We start from the raw sequence: 24,970 nt of genomic DNA, 5'->3' as shown, positions 1-24,970 counted from the left end.
CCGTTCAATATAGTGCCGCCCGGTTCATTCATTGCGCATATTCACATGACGAGAGTGTTTTATCTTTTAAAGCAAAATCTGGACTTCCATCCCTCTGTTTACGTCACCGCATTGCAGGCCTCGCTCTTTGTCGTAGGGTTTTTTATTCTCCTCTCATTCAAGCACGGTATATCACACCGGCAGCGCGCATAGCTCAATACAACAGTCATCCCTTTCAAGTTGCGCGCCCACCATCGCAAACTATTACGCTTTCTGCTTTTCTTTTTTTTCCGAGCAGCTACAGATGAACGGCCTACCCTATGTTATTGTCGCCATCGCCTCATCATCTGCTTTTAAATATTGTGTAACTGATCATCTTCAATGCTAAATAATCATCGCCGTTTGTTTTCCTACACTCAACTGTAATCCCACCCCTTAAGTAATACCCCTGTCACACGGGCACTGTAAAGGTACTTTGAACTAATGCTCCAATACTCAAAGGACGAACGCGCGCTGCCACACGGACGCGCCAAAGGACACCTAGCTCAAAGGAGCTTCGAAACAAGGCAGCTCGAGTTCGTCCTTTGAGGCTTCAAGGGAGTACTCTCTCCCAGCGAGCTAACAGCATAAATAAAATGAGAAAAGAAACGTTCAATTTTTATTTTATAAATTCACTTCATATTGTCACAGGCCAGACGGAGAACAGTCGTAGACGTAGAGGGGGACCGCAGAACGGCCGAGGTTTTTAATCGCCCAGAACAGAGCCAGCTCGAGCGCGCCTCACGCGAACGCGACCACTTCGTCCTCGTCACGGCTTAGCGCGCAGGTAGCTCGAGCCAGGTCCGTGGCATTAGTCCCCCGAAAAAGAAGAGCATCGTCCCGATGCGAGGGTATGTACAAAGCAGAAAACGAACAGGAAAAGCAGGAAGACAATGTTTAAAAAAGAAACGAACAAAAAGAAACAAATTAAAACGCAGAACCCGAACACAGTTTAAAGTGGAGCGTCATCGCTCTCACGCGAGAAGTATGGCTTAAGTCGCATTACATGCACAATGTCAGTCCGTGGTTGCCGACGACCGGTAGCCACAGTTCCACGCGGAACAACCTCATAATCCACGTTTACAACACGACGGAGCACCTCATAAGGTCCGAAATATCGGTGCAGCAGTTTTTCGGACAATCCCTTTTGGCGGACAGGGGTCCACACCCACACACGGTCACCGATGTTGTAGGTAACCTCCCTGTGGCGCCGGTTGTAACGTCTGGAGTCCGTGTCTTGTTGAGCTGTGATGTGCAAACGAGCAAGCTGGCGAGCTTGCTCGGCTTGTTCGACAAAGGAGCCCGCATCTGGTGTCAAGTCATCATCCACGCACGGGAGCATGGCGTCCAGCATCATCCGCACTTCTCTGCCGTAGACTAGACGGAATGGTGTAAAGCGGGTTGTTTCTTGAGTCGCAGTGTTGTACGCGAATGTGATGTAGGGGAGTATTTGGTCCCAGGTTCTGTGCTCCACATCCACGTACATGGAAATCATGTCGGCCAGTGTTTTATTCAGGCGTTCTGTGAGCCCATTTGTTTGGGGATGGTATGCTGTCGTTGTTCGATGGCTGGTGTGACTCAGCTCAAAGATGTCGTGGACAAGCTGAGCTGTAAATGCCTTCCCTCGGTCTGTGATGACGACGGACGGAGCGCCGTGTCGAAGCACTATTGCACGCATAAAGAAGTGCGCAACTTCGAACGCTGTGCCTTGAGGGAGAGCCTGCGTTTCGGCGTAACGCGTCAGGTAATCGGTTGCAACAGCTATCCATCTGTTTCCTCCCGACGACAAGGGAAATGGTCCGAGGAGGTCCATGCCGACTTGTTCAAAGGGTATGTTAGGAGGCATGATAGGTTGCAACATGCCAGGCGGTTTCAGAGGCGGCGTCTTCCTACGCTGGCACTCACGGCAGGTCCGAATATATCGCTTCACACATGAGGCAAGGTTGGGCCAATAGTAGTTCTGCCGCACTCTGGCAAGTGTGCGCGTGAATCCAAGGTGCCCAGAGGTCGGCTCGTCGTGGCAGGCGAGGAGGATCTCGTGGCGGAGGGCGGCTGGTATAACCAGAAGGTAACTCTTACCACTGGAGGCGGAGTTTTTCTTATACAACACTCCGCCTCGAAGACATAGGGATGGCAGCCTACGAGCCAGGTGGGAGGGTATCGAGGGATGGTGACCTTCTAGATGCTCCATGAGCAGCTTCAACTCGTCGTCCGCACGTTGTTGTGCGATGATGTCGGACGACGTGACTGCACCAAGGAATGCTTCGTCTTCTGCGTTACCTTCGTAAGGTTGCACGGGTGAACGCGACAAGCTGTCAGCGTCGGTGTGCTTGCGACCAGACTTGTAGATGATCGTGAAGTCAAATTCCTGTAAGCGTAATTCCCAACGTGCTAGGCGGCCACATGGGTCCTTCAAGATTGTCAACCAGCACAATGAGTGGTGGTCAGTAATAACCTTGAACTGCCTGCCATACAGATAGGGGCGGAACTTTCTGATGGCCCATACTACGGCCAAGCATTCCTTCTCAGAAAAGGAACCAGCGAAAATAGACGCAAGACAAGAACAAAGGAGGCACACACCACAACGCTGGTGGGCACACACCAGCGTTGTGGTGTGTGCCTCCTTTGTTCTTGTCTTGCGTCTATTTTCGCTGGTTCCTTTTCTATGCAATATGAACCAACTAGCCCAGCAGTTTGCATTCCTTCTCAGTTGTAGAGTAGTTACACTCTGCACGGGAAAGTGCACGGCTAGCATAAGCGATTACTTTTTCGACACCGTTCGGACGCTGGACGAGAACCGCTCCAAGACCGACGTTGCTGGCGTCCGTGTAAATTTCAGTAGCGGCATCATCGTCAAAATGGGCTAGTACTGGTGGTGATTGTAGCCGACGTCGTAGATCGTCAAAAGCAGTTTGCTGCTCGGCACCCCACAAAAATGGCTCCTCATCTCGTGTCAAGCGCGTCAGAGGACTGGCCAGCTTAGCAAAGTTTTTTATGAAACGTCGGTAGTACGAACAAAGGCCTAGAAATCGTCGGACGGCTTTTTTATCAGTGGGAACCGGGAAGTCCGCGACGGCAGAAATTTTGTCAGGGTCTGGCCGGATGCCCTCGGAGCTGACGACATGCCCGAGAAAATTCAATTCAGTAAATCCAAAATGGCATTTTTGCGGCTTTAGAGTAAAGTGAGCTGATCGGACGGCTTCTAACACCACTCTGAGCCGCTGCAAATGTTCCGAAAACGTTGTTGAAAAAATGATTACATCATCCAGGTATACTAGACATGTTTGCCATTTAAGGCCGGTGAGCACGGTATCCATCATTCGCTGGAACGTTGCTGGAGCACATCAGAGTCCGAAGGGGAGCACACGAAATTCATAGAGGCCGTCCGGGGTGACAAAGGCGGTTTTCTCCCGGTCCACTCATCAACTTCTATTTGCCAATATCCGCTGCGCAGATCTACCGAAGAAAAGTATTTTGCTTGGCGCAGTCTGTCGAGGGAATCATCTATACGAGGTAGCGGATAGACATCTTTTTTTGTTACGCTGCTAAGTTTTCTGTAATCCACACAGAAGCGCAGCGTGCCATCCTTCTTTTTTACGAGAACGACAGGAGACAACCAGGGACTATTCGATGGCTGGATTATGCCGTCATTGAGCATCTCCTTCACTAGCGTTTGGATGGCCTCCCGCTCTCGGGGAGATACGCGATAAGGCTGTTGATGTATTGGGCGCGCGCCATCGTGCGTGACTATCCGATGCTTAGTGATGGGCGTCTGACGTACCTTAGACGACGAGGTAAAGCAGTCCTTAAACTGCAGCAACAATTGCTGCCTTTCTGCGGGCGGGAGGCCCTCGTTTATGTGAACGGCGCGTACTGCCTCTTCGTCAACTTTACCAGGCGTGTCTTCTAGGCATGCGAAACACTCAGCCACCTCTTGGACGGGGTCGACGTGGACGATGGCTGTGCCACCAAATAAATGGCGGTGTTCATTACTGAAATTGGTCACGAGGACTTCAGTGCGACCGTCAGATAGAAAGGCGAGCCCTCTTGCTACGCAAACACCCATGGTGAGCAAAAGAGAGACATTTGGCTCAACAACACGTTGTCCGCAATGTGGCGCGTCGCAAGTGACCCTAGCCAGAATACTCGCCCGTGGAGGCACCGTTACGGCATCGTCGGATATACGCAGTGCGGCTCTGCAATTCTCGGGGGCGGGTTTGGTGGCAGCGAGTTCAGTTGAAAATGTAACCAATCGATTTCGAAGGTCTATAGTCGCACCATTTTCTCGAAGAAAGTCGAGACCGAGAATGACGTCTCGTGAGCATTCAGGCAAAATGAGGAACGTTGCCACGAACGTGCATCCGCGCACCGTAATTCTTGCCGTACACATTCCGAGCGGCGTAACCACGTGGCCACCAGCCGTACGTATCTGTGACCCTGCCCACGGCATCATAACTTTCTTCAGCACCTTAGCCATCCTACCGCTCATTATCGAGTAGTCCGCACCCGTATCCACTAGTGCGCTAACCTCCTTAGAGTCAATCAGCACGGGTATGTCAAGGGAGACCTTGGTCTTACCAGACCCAGTCGTCGGCGCCGTCTTCGTCGTCGTCGTCGTCGTCATCGGTATCGTGGTCGTCGATTCGGGAAGGGTCAGTCGGCGCGTCGGTGGAAGCTTTTCGGCAATACGGCGTTCGGCGGCCTCGCCTCCAAAGGTCGCCTGTTCTAGTTTTCCCGGTGCGGGCTCGAGGACCCACGCTGTGCACCAGGTCCATAACCGGACTGATGAGGCGACGGATGGCGAGGTGAGGGCGATCGGGACGTTCGGCGCGGAGGAGGTGGTGAACCACGCCGGCGGGTGACGTATTCGTCAAACTCCTGAGGCTGTTCTGCATGCCGCGGACGGGGACTACCTGCAGACAAGCCTCGCAATCCCAGAGGCCGATATGGACACCGCCGGAAGATGTGACCGGCCTCGCCACAATGGTAACACAGGGGACGTCGGTCTGGCGCACGCCAAATATCGGTCTTCCTCGGCGCCTGTCCTCGAGCTTGCCAGTAGGGAACCGGCTGCTCGGCGTGTACTGCGACTACCGAAGGGGCATACGGTGGCGCGCAGGGAACCGGCGCAGGACGGCGCAGCACGTCCGCATACGTCGCTGGCGGCCAAGCAGCTGGCTGTGGTGGCGGCTCTACTGGAGCGACGGGCGATCTGAGCGCCTGCTGAACTTCCTCCCGAATGGCGCTAGTCAGAGAGTCCACAGGAAAAATCCCCTGAAGTTTCTGCAGCTCCTCACGGACCACAGAACGCACGATGTCCCGAAGGGAGCTTGTATTGGCCCCCGAAGCAGCATCCAGGGGGTGTAGAGCCGAGATAGGGTTTAGCTGCCGGTCGTAGGAATTGTACCGTTGCTGGAGCGCCCTCTCCATGAGCACAGCCTCGGAGAGGAACTCGGCGACTGTTCTGGGCGGGATTCGCACAAGACCGCAGAACAATTGCTCTTTCACGCCTCTCATCAGGTGTCTGAGCTTTTTCTCTTCCGTCATGGTCGGGTCCGCTCGGTTGCAGAGGCGCGTCACTTCCTCCACGTACATCGCTACGTTCTCGTTTGGTAGCTGAATGCGAGCGGTCAATTCACGCTCGGCCTGTTCACGGCGATCGCTGCTGGTGTAAGACTCCAACAGCTGGCGACGAAAGTCCTGCCACGTCGTTAGACTCGTCTCGCGGTTTTCGTACCAGATCCGAGCGGCGTCTTCTAAGCTGAAGTAAACGTTCCGGATCTTAGCACTGTCGTCCCAGCCGTTGAAACGCGCAACGCGCTCAAACTGATCAAGCCTGTCTTGGGCGTCCTCCGAGTATCCGCCGTGAAAGGGCTTCGGGATCCGGGGATTTTGCAGGCTCACAAAAGAAGCAGGTATGAACGGGGCGCTGTCTGACCTTGCTGCCGTGGTCGTAGCCATGGGTGCGCTCTCTTGAGGCTGGAGTCCGAATTCTGGAGACAAGCCGCGGAGCCTGCGGCTGACACGATGGACGGGGGTTCGCACAAGAGGCACCGGGCTTGTGCTTCGGCTCTCCGAGGAAGGATGGAGCATCAGCCGAGAATACCCAAGCGACCTCCACCAGATGTCACAGGCCAGACGGAGAACAGTCGTAGACGTAGAGGGGGACCGCAGAACGGCCGAGGTTTTTAATCGCCCAGAACAGAGCCAGCTCGAGCGCGCCTCACGCGAACGCGACCACTTCGTCCTCGTCACGGCTTAGCGCGCAGTAGCTCGAGCCAGGTCCATGGCAATATGATTAGTGGTTCATAAGATTAAGGGAACAACCGAAGAACGAAGCTGAGCCTGAGCCAGACTGAGCGAGTTGGGCTCAGTGTGGCCAGCACTGTGATGTTATGCTCTCTACTTGGAAAATCATGTCATTATTGCAGTTAAAATTGCGTTGCTTTAACATAATACGGTTATAAAACTAATTTACTAAAAAAAGTTGACATTTCTGTACTTACATGTGCAGTGAGGTTTGCAATTTTATTAGCGCTTTTCGCCGATGAGGGCGCTAAAAACTTCTTGCGAAGGTCGTTCCGCAACCGTGTAGCACGGACGAACTCCCTTGAATTAGTGCTCCTTTGGGAGCGTAAAGGAGCATTAGTTCAAAGTGCCTTTAGAGTGCCCGTGTGACAGGGGTATAACAACCCCTTGAATGGGGGCCTTTAAGGAATGAAAATGAACCGAACTGAACGGTGTATGAGGGGCCATAATACTAAGAGGTACATTAACAAAACAAGGCTTCAGTCGACAGAAGCGGTAGCAGTAGTTCTACGCGCTCATTCCCACGCCGTTAAGAGTGTACAATTCTTCTGACCGCCAACGAGCGCACACAAAGGAGGACAGCGATAGGCAGAGACGTCAGGCATACAGCATCATGTTTGTGCTTTTCCTTCGTGGCCACTACCTTGTTTGCATTAGGAATAAATCCGAAATGATGTCTTACACGCTGAGCCTCTAAGGACAGGCACAACTCAGTGCTTGCTCTAAGCTTGAACAGGGCTTATTACTGCCCGCCCAATGTGCAGTTTGGTAACCAGTTCTTGCTCCAGCCGTTGGTCGAAAACAAACGCCTGCAGGCTCAGGTCGCTAAGATGTATTTTTACGGGCCAGTTCGTTCGGCATGAAGTGTGTGCAGGGGTCAAAAGTGAGAAGGGCACAGCACAAGTGCGTGCCGTGTACCTTCCTTGTAGCGGTACATACAATGCCACCCTCTACAGCGCGCTTCGAACGCTGTAGGACGCTGCAAATATGGCCGCTGTTATTTTTCTGTCTCACTTGATGCACGTTAGGTCACTTCAAAAATTTCGGAGTCGCCTCGGGAGTTGTCTCGTGCACGAAGAGCACGTGGGTAGCGTGTTTGGAGGCGCCACTTTATGGTGCGAAAGTAATGAACAGCAACAGCTCCTTTCCCGTAAAGCCGCGATGACAACTCTGTAGGAAAGCACATCAGGTGCGCCTTGCGGCTATTTTAGGTATTTCGGTATGCGAAAGCATTATATGGCTCATGAGGCAGAAAATGCGGCGTTCACGCCATATGTCCCGAAAACCCACGTGACCTCATAACGTGCTCGGCAGGAATGAAAGAAAAATAAAATTTCTTAAATAAAAGTTCTCTGAGAGAGGGTTTTGAACCCAGGCCAGCAGGAAGAGATCAGCTTCGCTGGCAACTTCATTATAGCATTGCCCCATAAACGCAATTTTTTAAATAGTGCCGAAAAGGAAAATCTGAGTATGCTTATGCCACAAAACACCAGGCTCTGCAATACGAGCCGACCATACCCCTGCACGTCCCTACTTTCCCGAACATCAAAAATGTGCGAGGCACATACATGCATCTAGATAAGGAAGTCATCTATAGGCGCCTCTTCCAGGGCAGCATATATACTCCCCGCACCAAAGCGCACTGCTTCGAATCACTTCGATGACCGCCGTGATTCGGCGTGGCGGTCCATCATACGCCTTTTCCAGAGACAAAATTGTGCCGTAAACAGAAATAGATCACATGGCACAACACAGTTTTAAGCGAAAAGCTTCACTACGCAAGGTAAAAGCGCAGTGAAGACATCCGACATGAATACATCCGATAGGGGTGTCGTAAGACCATGCGATACTACGTCATAGCCACGTGGTCGTGTATATAGAATGGCTCTCGCGAGCAGAGGTGGGCAAATGCACTTTCCTCCCTTTCCCTCACTTTTGGATCCGTGGCCCTTCCTCGCCCTCATTTTTACTTTTCCTCCCTCTCCCTGACTTGAATCCATTCTTGAATCCGTGGTGCTTCCTCGCCCTCAATTTTACTTTTCCTCCCTCTGTATCAGTTAATAATAATAATAATCCTTATTTCGCTACCATGCAGTACATGATGGCAGAAAGGCCATAGTAAAAGCTTTCCTATGACAGCTTGACTGCGCCACGGGCACCCGGCCTGACATTTGGTGGCAATACAGTGGCTGTAAACACAAGGTAAATAAATGGCGAATTGTACTCTCTTATGATACAATTTCAGAAGTAGCAGACAAAAAAGCAACAAAAACACAAATGCAATTATACAATAAGCAAGAATACAAATTTAAACAAGTGGTAAATAAATGATGAATGAAATAGTGATATAGTAAATGCAGATATAGTAAAAATACAGATGATCGATGTGCGCAAAACATTAGACGAACCACGTACACGGGGGAAACGCAAGGATAGGCGCAACACTAACAGGATGCATCAGATATACTTCCATGTCACTTTACTCAGCCGAGTTGAAGTTTCTGTGCTCGTGTCGTTGCCAGTAATCTCACATGACGAGTTTTTTTCTTCGCTTGCGCAGGTGTGGCTCAAGGTGTATATATATATATATATATATATATATATATATATATATATATATATATATATATATATATATATATATATATATATATATATATATATATATATTGTAACGGGGGGTTTGTTACGAGGTACTGGGGCGACGGGAACGGCAACGGCAGCAGTCTGGGATCAGATCGGCAAAAGACACACAAGCGTAGCGCTGGCAAAAACTCTCAAGAACACTGTCACCTCGTCTTCGTCTTTTCAAATCATCCGACGCATCTTCTTCTTTAGCCTTACAATCACCCCGGGGACAAGAGGAGCCATCCTGGCGACTTAGGATGATGGCAAGACGGCGGGGTCGTAGTAGGGCTTGAGGCGCTGGACATGAACGGTCTCCCGTCCTCGGCGGCGGAGATCAGGAGACGGCGTGAGGGGTTCCACGATATAATTAACCGGAGAGGTGCGCTCCAGCACACGGTAGGGACCATGGTACTTCGCAAGAAATTTTGAGGAGAGACCGGGAGTTCCTGAAGGGATCCAGAGCCACACAAGTGCACCAGAAGTGTAGTTCGGTGGGGTTTGGTCTTGGTCGAGGCGGGAGCGCTGGCGATGCTGGGTGTCAGTGGTGAGTGACCGGGCAATTTGGCGGCAGGCTTCGGCGTGTTGCGCGGCGTCGGAAACAGGCCGATATTCGGATTCATCAGGGCGGTAAGGGAGGATAGTGTCGATAGTAGCAGAGGGTTGGCGGCCGTAAAGTAGGAAGAAAGGAGAGAATCCGGTGGTAGACTGCGTAGCGGTATTGTACGCATTAGTAACGTACGGAAGGACGAGATCCCAATTCGTGTGGTCAGAAGCGACGTACTTGGAGAGCATGTCTCCGAGTGTGCGGTTAAATCGCTCAGTGAGGCCATTGGTCTGCGGATGATAGGCGGTGGTAGTTCGGTGAATCGTGTTGCACTCTTTGAGAAGCGCCTTCACCACCTCAGATAAGAACACGCGGCCTCGGTCACTGAGCAGTTCACGAGGTGCACCGTGGCGAAGGATGAATCGGTGCAAAATGAAGGAGGCGACGTCCGTCGCTGTGGCAGCCGGAAGGGCAGCAGTTTCGCCATATCGTGTAAGGTGATCCACCGCTACTATAGCCCAACGGTTGCCGTCTGCAGTGTATGGAAGCGGACCGTATAAATCAATGCCAACGCGGTCGAACGGGCGTGGAGGGCATGGTAACGGCTGCAGCTCAGCAGCAGAACGATGGGGAGGTGTCTTGCGACGTTGGCAGGGAATGCATGCGCGCACGTACTTCATGATAAAGGTGTACATTCCGCGCCAGTAGTAGCGCAGCCGTATGCGGGTGTAGGTCTTGAAAACGCCCGCGTGACCGCTGTGGGGGGCAGCATGGAAGTATGCGCATATCTTCGAGCGTAAGTGACGTGGAATAACGAGCAGCCACTTGCGACCTTCGGAGTTGTAGCTACGGCGATAAAGTAGGGTGTCACGGATCGCAAAATGGGCAGCTTGGCGGCGGAGCGCACGTGACGGTGAAGCAGCCGTCGGGTTGGCGAGAAAGTCGAGAAGGGAAGCGATCCAGGGATCCATGCGTTGCGCTGAAGGCATGTCGCTGAGGCGAAGCAAGGGCAGAGAAGCGTCGGAGGTGGAAAGGCTGGCGATCTCGGCTGGAAGGGGGCAGCGTGACAGTGCATCGGCGTCTTGATGCTTGCGGCCGGTGCGATACACGACGCGGATATCATATTCTTGCAAGCGAAGGGCCCACCTAGCGAGGCGGCCGGAGGGGTCTTTCAGGTTGCAAAGCCAACAGAGCGCATGGTGGTCGGTCACAACGTCAAAAGGGCGCCCATAAATGTACGGTCGAAACTTCGCGAGGGCCCATACAATCGCCAAACACTCTTTTTCAGTTACGGAGTAGTTGCGTTCTGCTGGTGTGAGTGTGCGGCTAGCATAAGCAACGACGTATTCGTCAAAGCCAGGTTTTCGTTGGGCGAGGACAGCGCCGAGGCCAACACCGCTGGCGTCCGTGTGCACTTCGGTAGGAGCGGCCGAGTCGAAATGGCGCAGAATGGGCGGCGCCGTGAGGAGACGGCGCAAGGTGGTGTATGCGTCGTCGCACGCTGGAGACCACAGTGATAAATCCGCACTTCCAGACAGCAGTTGAGTCAAAGGCGCAGCAATGGACGCAAAGTTGCGAATAAACCGGCGGAAATATGAGCACAAACCCAGGAAGCTGCGCAGGTCTTTGATGGAGGTAGGTTTGGGAAAGTCAACCACAGCACGAAGTTTCGCTGGGTCGGGACTGACGCCCTGCTTAGAGACAACATGACCTAAGATGGTTAATTGACGAGCGGCAAAACGGCATTTTTTTAAGTTCAGCTGCAGGCCGGCGTCAGAGAGGCAGGTCAAGACGTGCTTCAAACGGGAGAGGTGGGTGTCAAAGTCCGGGGAAAAGACCACAATGTCGTCGAGGTAGCAAAGGCATGTCTTCCACTTAAGTCCGCGCAAAATGGTGTCCATCATCCTCTCAAAAGTCGCGGGGGCGTTACAAAGCCCGAAGGGCATCACCGTAAGTTCATACAAGCCATCCGGTGTCACAAAGGCGGTTTTGGGGCGATCGGCTTCTTTCATAGGAACTTGCCAGTACCCGGAACGCAAATCAAGAGATGAAAAGAGTTCGGCCCCTTGCAAAGAGTCCAGAGCGTCGTCTATGCGCGGGAGGGGATAGACATCTTTGCGCGTAATCTTATTAAGGCGGCGGTAATCTACACAGAAGCGTATGGAGCCATCCTTCTTTTTGACGAGCACCACAGGCGACGCCCATGGGCTGCTTGAGGGCTGAATGACGCCGCTCTGGAGCATCTTGTCGACTTGGTCTTCAATAACTTGGCGCTCGGCGACAGACACACGATAGGGACGTTGTCGCAGCGGTGCGTGGTCACCTGTGTCGATGGCATGGGTGACAGTGGAAGTTTGGCCCAAGGAACTTTGATGTGAGTCAAATGATGAGCGAAACTGATTAAGTAAAGTGAGAAGCTGTGCCCTTTGCGGCGCTAGAAGGTTGTCGTCGATGGAGCGAAGGAATGCTTCGGTTGAGGAGGGATCGGGCGCAGCAGTAGGTGGGCTGAGTGCGGCTATGGAGAGGTGCGGCGCGTCGTCCGTCTCTTCGCGGGTGAGCAGAGACGCGAATGGTTGTACCGTGCCGAGACATTCACCTAGGCGCAAGGCGTTGGGGAACGAGAATGGGTTAGACACGAACAGTACGGAGAGGCCAGCGGATATAGTCAGTACAGCGTATGGCAGAGGCAGACACTTGCGGTGCAGAAAGATAGGGGACGGAGTGAAGAGGACAGTGTCGTCGCGAAGAGGGCCGCAAGAGAGGGGTACGAGGACTGAAGAGCAGGGAGGCAGGTCAATGTCTTCGGCAACTAGGGCCTTAACACAGGCACCAGGAGGGGCAGTGTCCAAGACAGCTTCGGGCAGGTGAGAGAACTCGACTTCAGCTCGAGCACAATCGATGATAGCAGCATGGCGCGATAGGAAATCCCAGCCCAGGATAACAGCATGGGAACAGCAGGGCAGTACGACGAATTCGACGGCATAAATGGTCCCCTGGATTACAACGCGAGCGGTACACGCTGCTGACGGCTGGATGTTCTGAGCGCTGGCGGTGCGCAGTGAGAGTCCAGCAAATGGCGTCCTTACTTTTCTTAAAGAACTACACAGCTTTGCGTCCATGACGGAAACGGCAGCACCAGTGTCGACAAGCGCCAGGACAGAAACGCCGTCGACGGAAATTTCAATGAGGTTAGCGGCTGACGGATGAGGCCTTTCGAAGTTCGTTGTGGACGCAGTTCTCGCCTCAGGAACTGCGGCGCCTAGTTTTCCTCCTGGTTAGCAGTGGGGCGACGTCGCATAGACCTCCACCAAATGTAACGGGGGGTTTGTTACGAGGTACTGGGGCGACGGGAACGGCAACGGCAGCAGTCTGGGATCAGATCGGCAAAAGACACACAAGCGTAGCGCTGGCAAAAACTCTCAAGAACACTGTCACCTCGTCTTCGTCTTTTCAAATCATCCGACGCATCTTCTTCTTTAGCCTTACAATATATATATATATATATATATATATATATATATATATATATATATATATATATATATATATATATATATATATATATATATATATATATATATATATATATAGCTTTTACCAGCGCCACCCGCGCTGGTGAACACTCTCAAGGTTCGCTTACACCCAATGAACAAAATACCCACGAAAGCAGCAGATTGGACAGCCGTCGCCGTAGCTCAGTTGGTAAGAGCACCGGACGCGATATTCGGAGGTCGTGGGTTCGGATCCCACCAGCGGCATGGTTATTTTTTCTGCTGCTTTATAAGTAATTTTCTTTAAGCGGCTTATTATTCTAAGTACTATAATATCCCACTGATAAGCACAACACAAAAAAATGGCCAGGCTTAGCTTGGTTAAGCCAAGAATGCGTTGCATATCTCGATGGAGTTCCGTGCTGCTCCGTTGACTCGATAGGCTATTGACTCGATCGTCATTGAAACTGCCCGTGTAGCAGCGCTCGATCGCCTTTGAGTCGATAGACTATCGGTTCGAGGGCCCTCGAAATGCCCGTGTGACAGGGGTATAAGACTGTCCCGGCGAAGGCGCGCAGCTCTTTTATACATATGCCGTGACGTCAGTCATAGCGCAGCGCCCCTAGCGGGAGGAGCGGGAGTCAGGTGATGGCTGCGGCCGCGCGCGACCGTGCCAGTTGGGGCCCAGCTTTTCCTCCGTGACGTCACGCACCGGCGCAGCGCCCCTAGCGGGAGGAGCGGGAGTCAGCTGGTGGCTGCGGCCGCGCGCGACCGCGCGAGTTGGGGCGCAGCTTTTCCTCCGTGACGTCACGCTCCGGCGCAGCGCCCCTAGCGGGAGGAGCGGGAGTCAGGTGTTGGCTGCGGCCGCGCGCGACCACGCGAGTTGGGGCCCAGCTTTTCCTCCGGCTGTCGTGACGTCACGTCACGTGGTTTGGTGGCTGCCCGGCCGCGCCCAAGGGCTGAACTGAGTGATTGCAATATGCAACGCATAAAAACATTCCCCTGTGCACCTTGGTTTCGGTGACTGTTAGCTCCCTTCATAGGTTTGTCTAACGGGCCCCTCATTTCACTTAACTTATATATATGCGTTGGTTTGAGAAGAATAAAGTAGTTGTTAGTGTGCCTGTCCTTGTGTTTCTCTCGTGTACATGGCTCGTCTAATACTTTGCACGCATCGATCATCTGTATTATCATCAGGCACCAACTGGGCCCAACAAAAGTGTTTCTGAAAATTTTGTATAGTAGTATAATAATATAGTAAATAGGAATTCATTTTTGGAATCCATGGCCCTGCCTCACCCTCGCCCTAATTTTTACTTTTCCTCCTTCACCCGGACTTTTCAATACATTTTTTGAATCCATGGCCCTCCCTTCAATTTGTTTTTTTATTATTTCTGGAGGGGGTGGGAGCCTCTTCAAGCCGATCGCCCGGCTTTATTTTGATGACTGTGATGGAAAATAAAGGTGTTATTGGGCATGTTCAGATAAGAACGGTAATCGAGGTCCCATGACCATTTTTTGTTTTCAATTATATTTTTATATGTGATGGGTAAATGTGTCCACACAAAGGAATGAACCTTAGTTTTGCAAGGAACTTTGTAGTTTTCTCGGAAAAAAATCGTATGTCACAAGAGGTGGAGAATGTCGTTTTTGCCACTTCTCAAAGTTGCAAGTTTGCAGCATCACTGCATGCACAATAAGTTGTTTTCGCGCATAATTATTTGTTCAGTACTTTATTACAACTTGTACTATACGAAGAAATAAAAAAACGTTTTCTTTCTCTGTCAATCTTCTGAGTAAAAAATCGCAAATTTCGCTTCCGGAGCTGTGCGGTGCCAAAAAGGCACTTTTCAGGGCAGCCTTAGGGCAAGATGCGTAAAGATCTCCCGGCTGAATCTTTTTCTCTGTATTTTTCAGCTACTTTTAATCACTTCAGGCAAGTTTTGTAGCTCTACACTTGACCTATGTTTTTCAATATGGCCTCAAAATTGGCAGAAGTTCAAAAACGTCAAAAAAGTGACAACTTTGACTTGAATTTAAAAAAAAAATCATCATCGAATTTTATTAAAATTTGCCCTAATAATACTCAACATTTCACAATTCTAAGGCTTTAAAAAGTATTGCATTATATTGTTTTAAAGTATGGAAATAAATACAAAACGGACTTTATGATTTCAATCCCTACGACTGCTCAGTATTCCCTCTTAGAATGCGCAATCGTCAGAAGCTGGTTTTAGTATTGGTATTTTGTAAGTAAATTTTAAACGCTACAGTTGCTGAGTTCATAAGTGTAATTTGTAAGCATTTTTTTCTATTACAATCAAAGGTCTAAAGCTCCTATTCGCTTTCGTACTGTTCTAACGGTGGGACCTAAATTACTGTAAGCATATTCCAACACGTTATTTTGGAGTGACGTGTGTGTAGGAGTAGTGTATGCAAACAATTAATGCACCCGTCGCACTTTCAAGGTGACTTTAACTGCTACCGCCGCTCCAGGGATGAACCGCGCTTTGCAGCCGCTCCTATAGCTAAATAACGCCCGGCGCGACCCTGAAATTCACAGCATCATGTGTGCCGCCGCCGCCCCGAGGCTTTAGCCGCCGCTATCATCTTTTCATCGCAACGCACCGAACGCCTAGCAGTTATGCCTCAGCCTTCGACCTTCGACCGAGATAACCCTTGTGAGGGGATGTTGTTCGGATCTCGAATTTTGTGTGTCGTTTTCCAGGCCTGGTAGACCCGGTGGGGTCGTTTTCTGTACTCACGTGTTTTCTCTGCGCTGGAGCGCTCCCTCGACAAGCATACTTGGTATATCAGTCTCAGCTCGTACGCCAGACCGAAAGAACATCAGTGTCGACGGTGGGCAGCCTGTGTTAAAAATCCATTCATCTGTCCATCTCCTCTTTTTGGAAAAGCAGCTCTGGGCCCTGCGTCCGTCACCTGCTCTTCTGTCTCGCGATAATCTCCGGAAGCGGTGAGCTTTTGCATTCATGAAGAGATTTCCGCGGCGAACGTTTTGTGCCGACTACTCAAAAAGGCACTAACAGATAATTGAAAAAGGACGTAATTTTCGCAGTGTAAAGACACTCAATGTCGCTGCTCTCAAAAAAGTCCTACTTCCCGAAGAAGCTCTCCGAGTACGAGAATGTGACTTCATCTGTCAGAATTGTTGCCGTCGGTTCAAGGAAGACATAGATAATATGCAGGCAGAGTCAACCGAAACATTAGAAGAATTCCGCCCTGGGGAAGAAATCGTAGAAAATTTAAATTCAAGTGTCAGCCTTACCTCCGAAATCTCGCCCCTAAAGCCACCGAGCGCTCTAAAAAAACGCCTCAGACTTTCCTATGCAAAGCGAAAGCAGGAAGAGGTGGCAAGAGCTATGGTGACGAAAATACGATCGGGGATACAGGCAGCATATAATGTCCCAGAGACTTCGCGTGCGTCAGAAGAAAAGTGTGCGCAATGCAGCAGTTGGGAGGACAACCTACATGCTGCCTACAATAGGTGCACGTCCTTTCAAGAGCGTTGCCAGCTGCTGACGCTGCTACCACGCAACCTAACCGTGAAATATGTGCAGGAAGTTATTCCAGAGGCAACGAGGTACGTTATCCAAGAATCGAAGAAGATGGTGGATGAGGAAGGAGTATGGTCAACACAGGAGAGATATACAAGATGTAAACTACAACAGGAAGACATTACCACCGTTTTAGAATATTACACCATGGATGAACTCGATTGCTCTAGACAGACTCCGAACAAAAAGGATGTTGTGAGAATCGAGAAGGAAGGAGAGAAAGAATGGATACCTAAACGCTTCATGACGCGGTCCTTGCGAGAAGCATTCCGCCTCTACAAGCAAGCTCACCCTGCCTCCCAGGTTGGCCTCACAAAATTCATATCCTTGCGTCCTAAGTGGGTGAAATGCTCGCCACAGTGGCAAGTGTGTGTTTGTGTGTGCTGTGCAAACTTTCAGTTGTGCCTCGTGGGACTGCAGAACGCGTCCGGAAGGTCGCTTTCTCCCGAAGATATGCAGAGCCTCTGCGAATGCCAGGAACCTACTGCGTCGTGTTTCCTTAGGAATTGTGAGCACTGTCCATAAGATGGCATTTTCACTTCGGAAAATTTTGAAATGAGCAGCGAGGACGAGGTGTTGATTGCTTCATGGGAATACGGTGAGCTCGTTAAAAAGACTCTGACCGCTTCATCATTTATGAGAGAATGTCTAAGAATGACCATGAAATGGATTCCCCACAACTATATTAGATCTGTGCAAGCAAGAGCAATACATGAAGAAAAACACAGCTGCAAGAGGGGTGCAATTGTTTTGCATTTTGATTTCGCCGAAAACTGGACAGTTGTGCTTCCAGACGCAGTACAAGCTTACCATTGGCAGAAAAAGCAGGTGACCGTGTTTACCTGCGTTGTCACGTCAAGAAAATCGACTCGGGAACTACGCCGTAATTTCCGACGATATGTCTCATGATTCAGCTCATGCATGCTTGGCTCTGTCAAAAATCAAAGCACACCTCGAAGACAACGCGCCAATCTACACCAAGATAACATATGTGAGCGACGGGGCTCCCGCTCACTTCAAGAATAAATATCAGTTTCATGAGCTACAACGCAGTGAATGTCGAGAGACGAAATGGATGTTTTCGGCCACTGGACACGGCAAAAATGCTTGCGACGGCGTTGGTGGGCTTGTCAAACATCGAGCATCACACCACAACTTGCGGAAGCCTGCAAGTGAGTCCATACAAACAGCCAGCGGCTTCGTAGACGCAATTAAAGGAACGCTAAAGAACATCACCATTCTGGAGCTCCCACAGAGGGAGCTTGCAGACTTTCGCGAAACGAAGAAGGAAGAATGGAAAATGGCAAAGAAAGTGCCTGGAGTTCAGACGCTCCATATGTGGAAGTACGTTCAAACAAATGAAGGCAGTGCATCCTACGTGGCCTCCACCGCTGCTTCGGAATGGAAGAGACTGTGATCTGGTTTGTGCTTCGTGCTGGACAATATACTGTGCGCATACCGACTTCAACTGCTGCCGTTAATTTCTTGTTACGATTTTCTGAATTGCAATCTTCATATAAAGCGGCATCCCATTTGTAAATTGCGTTCCCATTAAAACTCCTCCTGATTAAAAATCTCGCAGATAAATTGTTCCTCTCAGAAGACGACGTTCTGTCTCCTGACATTGCCCTGTAGAACCTTTGAACACAGAGGTAAACAGATGCAGGTACGGAAACGTCGGCTTCAGAAATACATTAATATAAATTTTTATATATAAAATTTTTTCTAGGAACCCACAAATTATCTAATATTTTTAAAAAATCGATTACATACCAATGTACCTTACGATGATAAATTAGAGAATACAAAAAAAAAACGTTTGACCGCCAGCAGTCAGTTCATCAGGTGAAATAACGAATTTATTCCCATTTTGACGCATTAAGAACGCCGCTAACAAGCGAGTAGAAGCTGTACAAACATTCAGGATGGTTCGAATATTGTGGTAATTGAAATGTAACCACGTTCAGTTAGTGCTAAATCAAATTTCTGACAGTTACTATTTCTAAGAGGCAGTAATAAGCAATTCTAGGTAACAAAAACATGAACTCAGTTTTGCATTTATTTTTATACTTTAAAACAAAATAATGCAACACTTTTTTGGTGTTTTAAAATTATCGAGTATTGAGTATTATTAGGGCATTTTTTAATAAAATTCGATGATGATGTTCTTTTTTAAATTCAAGTCAAAGTTGTCACTTTTTTGAAGTTTTTGAACTTCTGCCAATTTTGAGGCCATATTGAAAAATATAGGTCAAGTGTACAGCTACAAAACTTGCCTGAAGTGATTAAAAGTAGCTGAAAAATACAGAGAAAAAGATTCAGTCGGGAGATCTTTACGCATCTTGCCCTAAGGCTGCCCTGAAAAGTGCCTTTTTGGCACCGCACAGCTCCGGAAGCGAAGTTTGCGATTTTTTACTCAGAAGACTGACGCAGCAAGAAAACGTTTTGTATATTAATCGTATAGTGCAAGTTGTAATAAAGTGCTGAAAAAATACTTATGCGCGAAAACAACTTATTGTGCATGCAGTGATGCTCCAAACTTGCAACTTTGCGAAGTGGCAAAAACGACATACTCCACCTCTTGTGACATACAATTTTTTTCCGAGAAAACCATGAAGTTCCTTGCAAAACTAAGGTTCATTCCTTTGTGTGGACACATTTACCCATCACATATAAAAATTTAATTGAAAACAAAAAATGGTCATGGGACCTCGATTACCGTTCTTATCTGAACATGCCCTATTATTATTATTATTATTATTATTATTATTATTATTATTATTATTATTATTATTATTATTATTATTATTATAAAAACTCTTTAAGCACCTGGCTCATCTGCCTTCTGGAGAGGCTATACAAGTAGTCTAAAAAAGCGCACAATGAGGAACTTGAAGGTGTCAGCAACTTCCTTAAGGAATCCCCGTAAAGGCCCCTCACGAGTGTGTCCCGTCGGTGCGAATAGGTAAGGCAAATGAGCACTAAGACGCCTAATAAGTATAGCTACTAAAGGAGGGTGGTTTGCCGATTTGAAAAAAAAAACGCGAAACAAGCTGATGCATGAATAAGTGAACAAGGCCGATTCCATCAGACTCTAGAGAAAGAAATAGGTTGTCACAACGCATGGGTTCTCATTGGGAGCGCCATACGAAGGTAGCGAATATTCTTTGCGTGTGCTGCTGCTTTTTCAGTTTTGCTCGCCGGCGCGGCGCCGGTGGAGACATGGGCGCGCGCGTAGTGGATTGTTCCAGAAGGTCCGAGTAGTTTCTACTCGTTCTCGACGGAGAGGGTGTAGCCTCGACCATGCTAAGTGGTGCCCTCTTCCTTTTTCCCCTCGCGTCGCCGACGGCGCGCAAGACGAGAAAGCCCTCGATGCTTCTAGAACCCGGTCTCCGAGCTTGACCAATGGGGTCGCGCGGCCGGTGCGAGGAGGAGAAGGAGCTTGTGCAGTTGATACTGCGTGTATGTGCGCGCCTACCTTGGGGCAAAGAACGAACAGACGTGGACCGCGCCTGTAAATGAGGGCTTTAACCGCTGTCTGTCAGCCGGAGCTTAAGCTTCTGAGAAGCGCGCCCGCTCGACTACCGAGAGGACACCACCCGACCAGCCACAGACCAGCGAGGCAGCATGCGCCAACCTGCGGATCGTCTCCGTCGTGCTCCTCAGGTCGTCGGACTGTCGCTGTGCCCGGTGAACAAATTGCGTTTTGTTTGTTTGTCTCTCTGTGTTTAGTGCACTTTAGGGGCAAAGATTCTGTTGAACTGTAATCTCTCTCGGTTGTTGCTTTGCATGAGTTGCATTGTATTTGTAAATCACTTTGTATGTGCTCGTACGAGTGGTTGTGAAATTCTCTGTTTCGTCTGTTTGCTGTATAAGCTTTGTTTTTTTTTTGTGAACCTTTGGCTCAGACCAATCCTCTGGCTTGCGACCGGCGAAAGCTGGGCACCAAACGATCACCCGCCTAGTCTCTTGGTAGCTGGTTTCCGGCTGAGCTTGCCACGTTGAGTCGAGGGCATCTCCTTTCTGACCGAGACCGCTACCCCCTCACGCTCTAAGGGTGTCTGGGAGTGCACGCAAAAGTGCATGAAGAGGTGACAGCTCCACCTTCTCGAGAGCAACAACATGCCTTTCGCCATGAGGCTGTTTCGTTCAGCGGAACTGATGAAGGGTCGTTATTTGGGCCTATTGCTTCATCACAGAAAAGGAAAATATGCAGCGAAATAAACGCAAGGACGACAGAAAAAAGACAAACACCGCGCTGACACTACCAACTGTAAACGGTTTTATTTGCACGTGCAATAAATACCATCGAAGGAAGAAAAGATAAAACACCACGTGATTTAGCAGGATGCGAAACAAAAAGGAAACCAAAAAAGGTCGGACACTAATCTGGGAAAGCGAACTCAAGATTTCAGGTATGACAACTGCTTCCTGAGGAGGGCGATCGATGGTGCGCTGACGCAGGTCTCTCCCCTTTTGTCGATGATGAATTCCTCGAAGATTTCTCTCGCGCAGTTCTCTTTGTGCCTACGTAAAACGCGTGTTTCGTGCAGCTTTGGTTTACTGATTTTGCATTTCTTGCAGTGTAATCGCCAATTGCTACCTGCTCCAGTCCTTATGGAATTTACATGTTCACGCAGCCGATCTTTGAGGCAACCGCCTGTCTGACCGACGTACGTGCGGCCACAGGTTAGCGGGATCTCATAAACGACTCTGTTCTTGCAGTCAACAAAGTGGGTTTCGTGTTTTTTGGCGCGTGGCATCTTTTTTTTCTCGTTCACATTTCGGCAAAGGCCGCCCAGCTTGTTTGGTGCTGAAAACACAACTCGGATTACAGCGTGGTTTCCAGCCTTCTTTAGCCGATGCGAAACGGTATGCACGTATGGAATTGTGACAGTCTTCTTTAAGCCGCCGTAGCGCCATTAAAATACATTATCAAATTATTCCCGAAAAGTTTCTCTTTTCGCTTTCAGGCCGTACTTCTCTGCCTCACAGGCACACACGAGTGTGAGACATGAGCGATCTGAGCAAGCACAGAGTCCTCCACAGCTGGAGCAGATTAAGCGCCACAGAGCTGAGCGCACGCCGCACTCGAGAAAACGGAACCATTGCGGATGACGGCGGTTTCTGGAACCGCCGTCGTGAAGGTCATCAAGCCTTGACCGCGAACTAGCAAACTAATGTTTTTGAGTTCTAGTTTTCTACGCGTTGTCGGACAGCCGATTTTCCCGAATATCGGTGTCCTTGCGAATATTCATACAACGTAGGACATTGAGCAGTGAAATAAAATACAAATACCAATTGTATACTATTCGGCTCGTATTCGTAATTTTGTGATATTCGCACACAACAATTCTTTCGACACAACATTGAACACAAATAACAACATCGCCACTTCATTCTTCAAGATAAGTATTCGCCTTCCTTTTTACCTGCATGAAGATTCAAGATAGACACTTGCAATACTGGTCGGCTTATGAGCATATTCCATAAGAGGCAGCGTTTTATTCAATAAACAAACCAACAAGCGGCCAACGCAACCTGCGTGCCTCTTGTTTACCACGAAAATAAAAAAATCCAGGATTGGAATTAGCCAGGCCAGTTGGTTCATGACACGAAAATATCAGCGCGACAGACGGGACGATAAGGAAGAGAGACAAACACGAGGAAACACAAACGAAAAAAAATTCGGCAACACATTACTGCATGTCTTGTGGTGCATTGTTTACGCGTAATGTTTGTAGATGCACTGAAGTTCTTTTCTACGAGTTTGCCTGTTTGAGAATTGGTTGCGCATCAGATCGCGAACATTTGGACCCTCTCGGTTCAAGGTGCACGATGAGGTTGGCCGGGTTTGCATGTCGTGGACGAAAGACGTAGTTGTTTTGTTGCGGTTTGCGAACTGAGTTTATTTCAGGCGATGAGCTCTTCTACACCACCCGGAACGCTGTACGCCGAACGTAATAATAATAATAATAATAAAAATAATTGGTTTTGGGGGAAAGAAAATGGCGCAGTATCTGTCTCATATATCTTTGGGCACCTCAACCGCGCCGTAAGGGAAGGGATAAAGGAGGGACTGAAAGAAGAAAGGAAGAAAGAGGTGCCATAGTGGAGGGCTCCGGAATAATTTCGACCACCTCGGGATCTTTAACGTGCACTTACATCGCCCAGCACACGGGCGCCTTAGCGTTTTGTCTCCATAAAAGCGCAGACGCCGCGGTGCGCCGAACGGTCGCATCACAATTTTGATACAAAAGTCTGGGGAGGCCTACATTTGAGGGTGCATATGTCGCCGGTTCGAATCCCTGTCGGTAGATAGCCTTCAACTTGACTATCATGTGTAAGCTATATGCAACGAGAAATCTTGCGACACCACCATGAACGCTGGAACGGTTTGGTCACAATTCTGGTGCGAATATCGGGAAAACTGGCGACACATGGAGGACGGTCAGTGGGGGTGTATATATAGGTGTGTGCGTCACTCCATTTTTCTTGCCTACGCCTGTATTTTCTCTACCATCTCCTAGTGCACACAAACACGCGCGCACCGGCTTTTATAGTAATGTGACTAATAATGGTTTCTCATGAAAATTGTGATGCACGCTGCTAGCTCGCGGTGCCATTTTCGACAACCGGACAACACCTTGCTATCATCTTAGCAAATGGGCGCACATTTTTTTTTTTTTCGCACACCTTGTTAGCCTGCCTGTCCAACTGGTGCCGAGCTTGTTTTATGGTGCGAATGTTACACAGACCTCAACCTTTGTCGCTCCACCCTGCAGGAAACGCCGTTTCCAAAGAAGCCGGGACTGGCCCAACTAACCGGCTTTTGCCGAACGCTTCACGAGTGTAGAGCGCCGATGCTCTAACGAGGCGCACAACACTAGGCGAAAGCCGAGCAAAGAAGTCCGGAATTTCTGCTTCGCTATATACCGGCGGTGCTTGCAGCCCAAGAGGCCACGCCGGTCGAGCGGCGCGACCGAGAGACCGCGACCCAGAAAAGCGCTCTTTCCTCGAGGTGGGCCATTTGGCGATGCTCCGGTTCCTGTGCGTCGCTGCTTTCGTCGCGTGGCGCGTCCAGCGGTCGTACGGCCAGTGGCAACAGGACGCCTTCCGGAGCCCGGTGAGTGCACGGGCGCGGTGGCCGGCGTGGGCTGGCCGCTACTCTGAAAGCTCCTATAGCATGCTCTACCGCCCGCTGGCCACGCATTGCAGACGCTAGCGCCAATTCCTCCTTCAGTTACGTTCATAGCGGGCGGTGGACGCTATGACGGCGTATTAATCTGAGGTATTAATCTGACGGCGTATTAATCTGACGCCGTATTAATGACGGCGTATTAATCTGACAATGGACCACCGAAACGCCCTGGTGCCGGGGGTGTTCGTATGGTTGCGGACTTGTCCAGAGACGCGTCTGCTATACTGGTGGTAGGCAGATGTATAGCATTGCCCGCCTGCTCAGCCGCTCGCCGCGCTTCAATTGGGTTTTTGTAACCCTTTATGCATGCTATTCTGGCATGTTAACATTGGTCGCGCTGCTGTTCAGCAATGGTAACCGCCACAACGCTGGGACAAAGCAGGAGCGGCAAAGAACATATTTTGTGTGTTTTTATTTACACATGCTTCCCGTTATCTTCGGTCGAAAAGAGATATTGGTTCCCAACATACAATGTATGGATATGTAAGAGAATTCCGTTCAGTGCAGATATGAGCGCATGTGGACGCACCAAAGGAGTTAAGTTTAGTTCAAACAGTGCAGCTGTAATTTCCAGTACATCATTTCGTGCATGCCGAGTTCATGCAGTTCATGTGCGATCATGCCGTGCTTACTGTGTTCACACAATTGCATGACCGATCATTCCGTGCACAGTGAGTGCACGCAATTTAACGCAACTTCGCAAGAGTGCACAATCCAGTAGCCGAGCATTCTGAGGACTCCGACCATAGAATCAACTTTGAAGAAACCCGCATCCTCGGAACCGAAATAAATTACCACAAAAGGCTCCTTCTCGCATCCTGACGCATCCAAACTACCCCGAACAACATCAACCGCGCAAAAGGAAACCTGCCCGCAGTATATGTCCAGGGACTTCGCTCTGCAACTAAACGAAAAATAGTCGCCATTTACCGCCTCCCCACAGTGTGACAACGTAACTCACAGCCTTACCGCACCCCCCCCCCCCCCCATTCCTCCCCCTCCCCCACGGCTTTCGCGTCACAGCTGTCATTCCTTTGACCCCCCCCCTCCCCCCCCCTCCCCCCCACACACACACACAGTCACCCCTGACGAAGGAGCCGAGTCGGCTTCGAAACATTGGGTTAAAATTAATGTTTTTGGTTGGAGATGTGCAGTTTATCATAAATAAAATGGACGCACTGTCCACCTTAAAATCGCAGACAAT

The sequence above is a fragment of the Amblyomma americanum genome, chromosome 9, assembly GCF_052857255.1.
Source record: "Amblyomma americanum isolate KBUSLIRL-KWMA chromosome 9, ASM5285725v1, whole genome shotgun sequence".
Taxonomy (NCBI): Eukaryota; Metazoa; Arthropoda; class Arachnida; order Ixodida; family Ixodidae; genus Amblyomma; species Amblyomma americanum.
The sequence above is the reverse complement of the archived record's forward strand: the minus strand, read 5'-3'. Positions refer to the sequence as shown.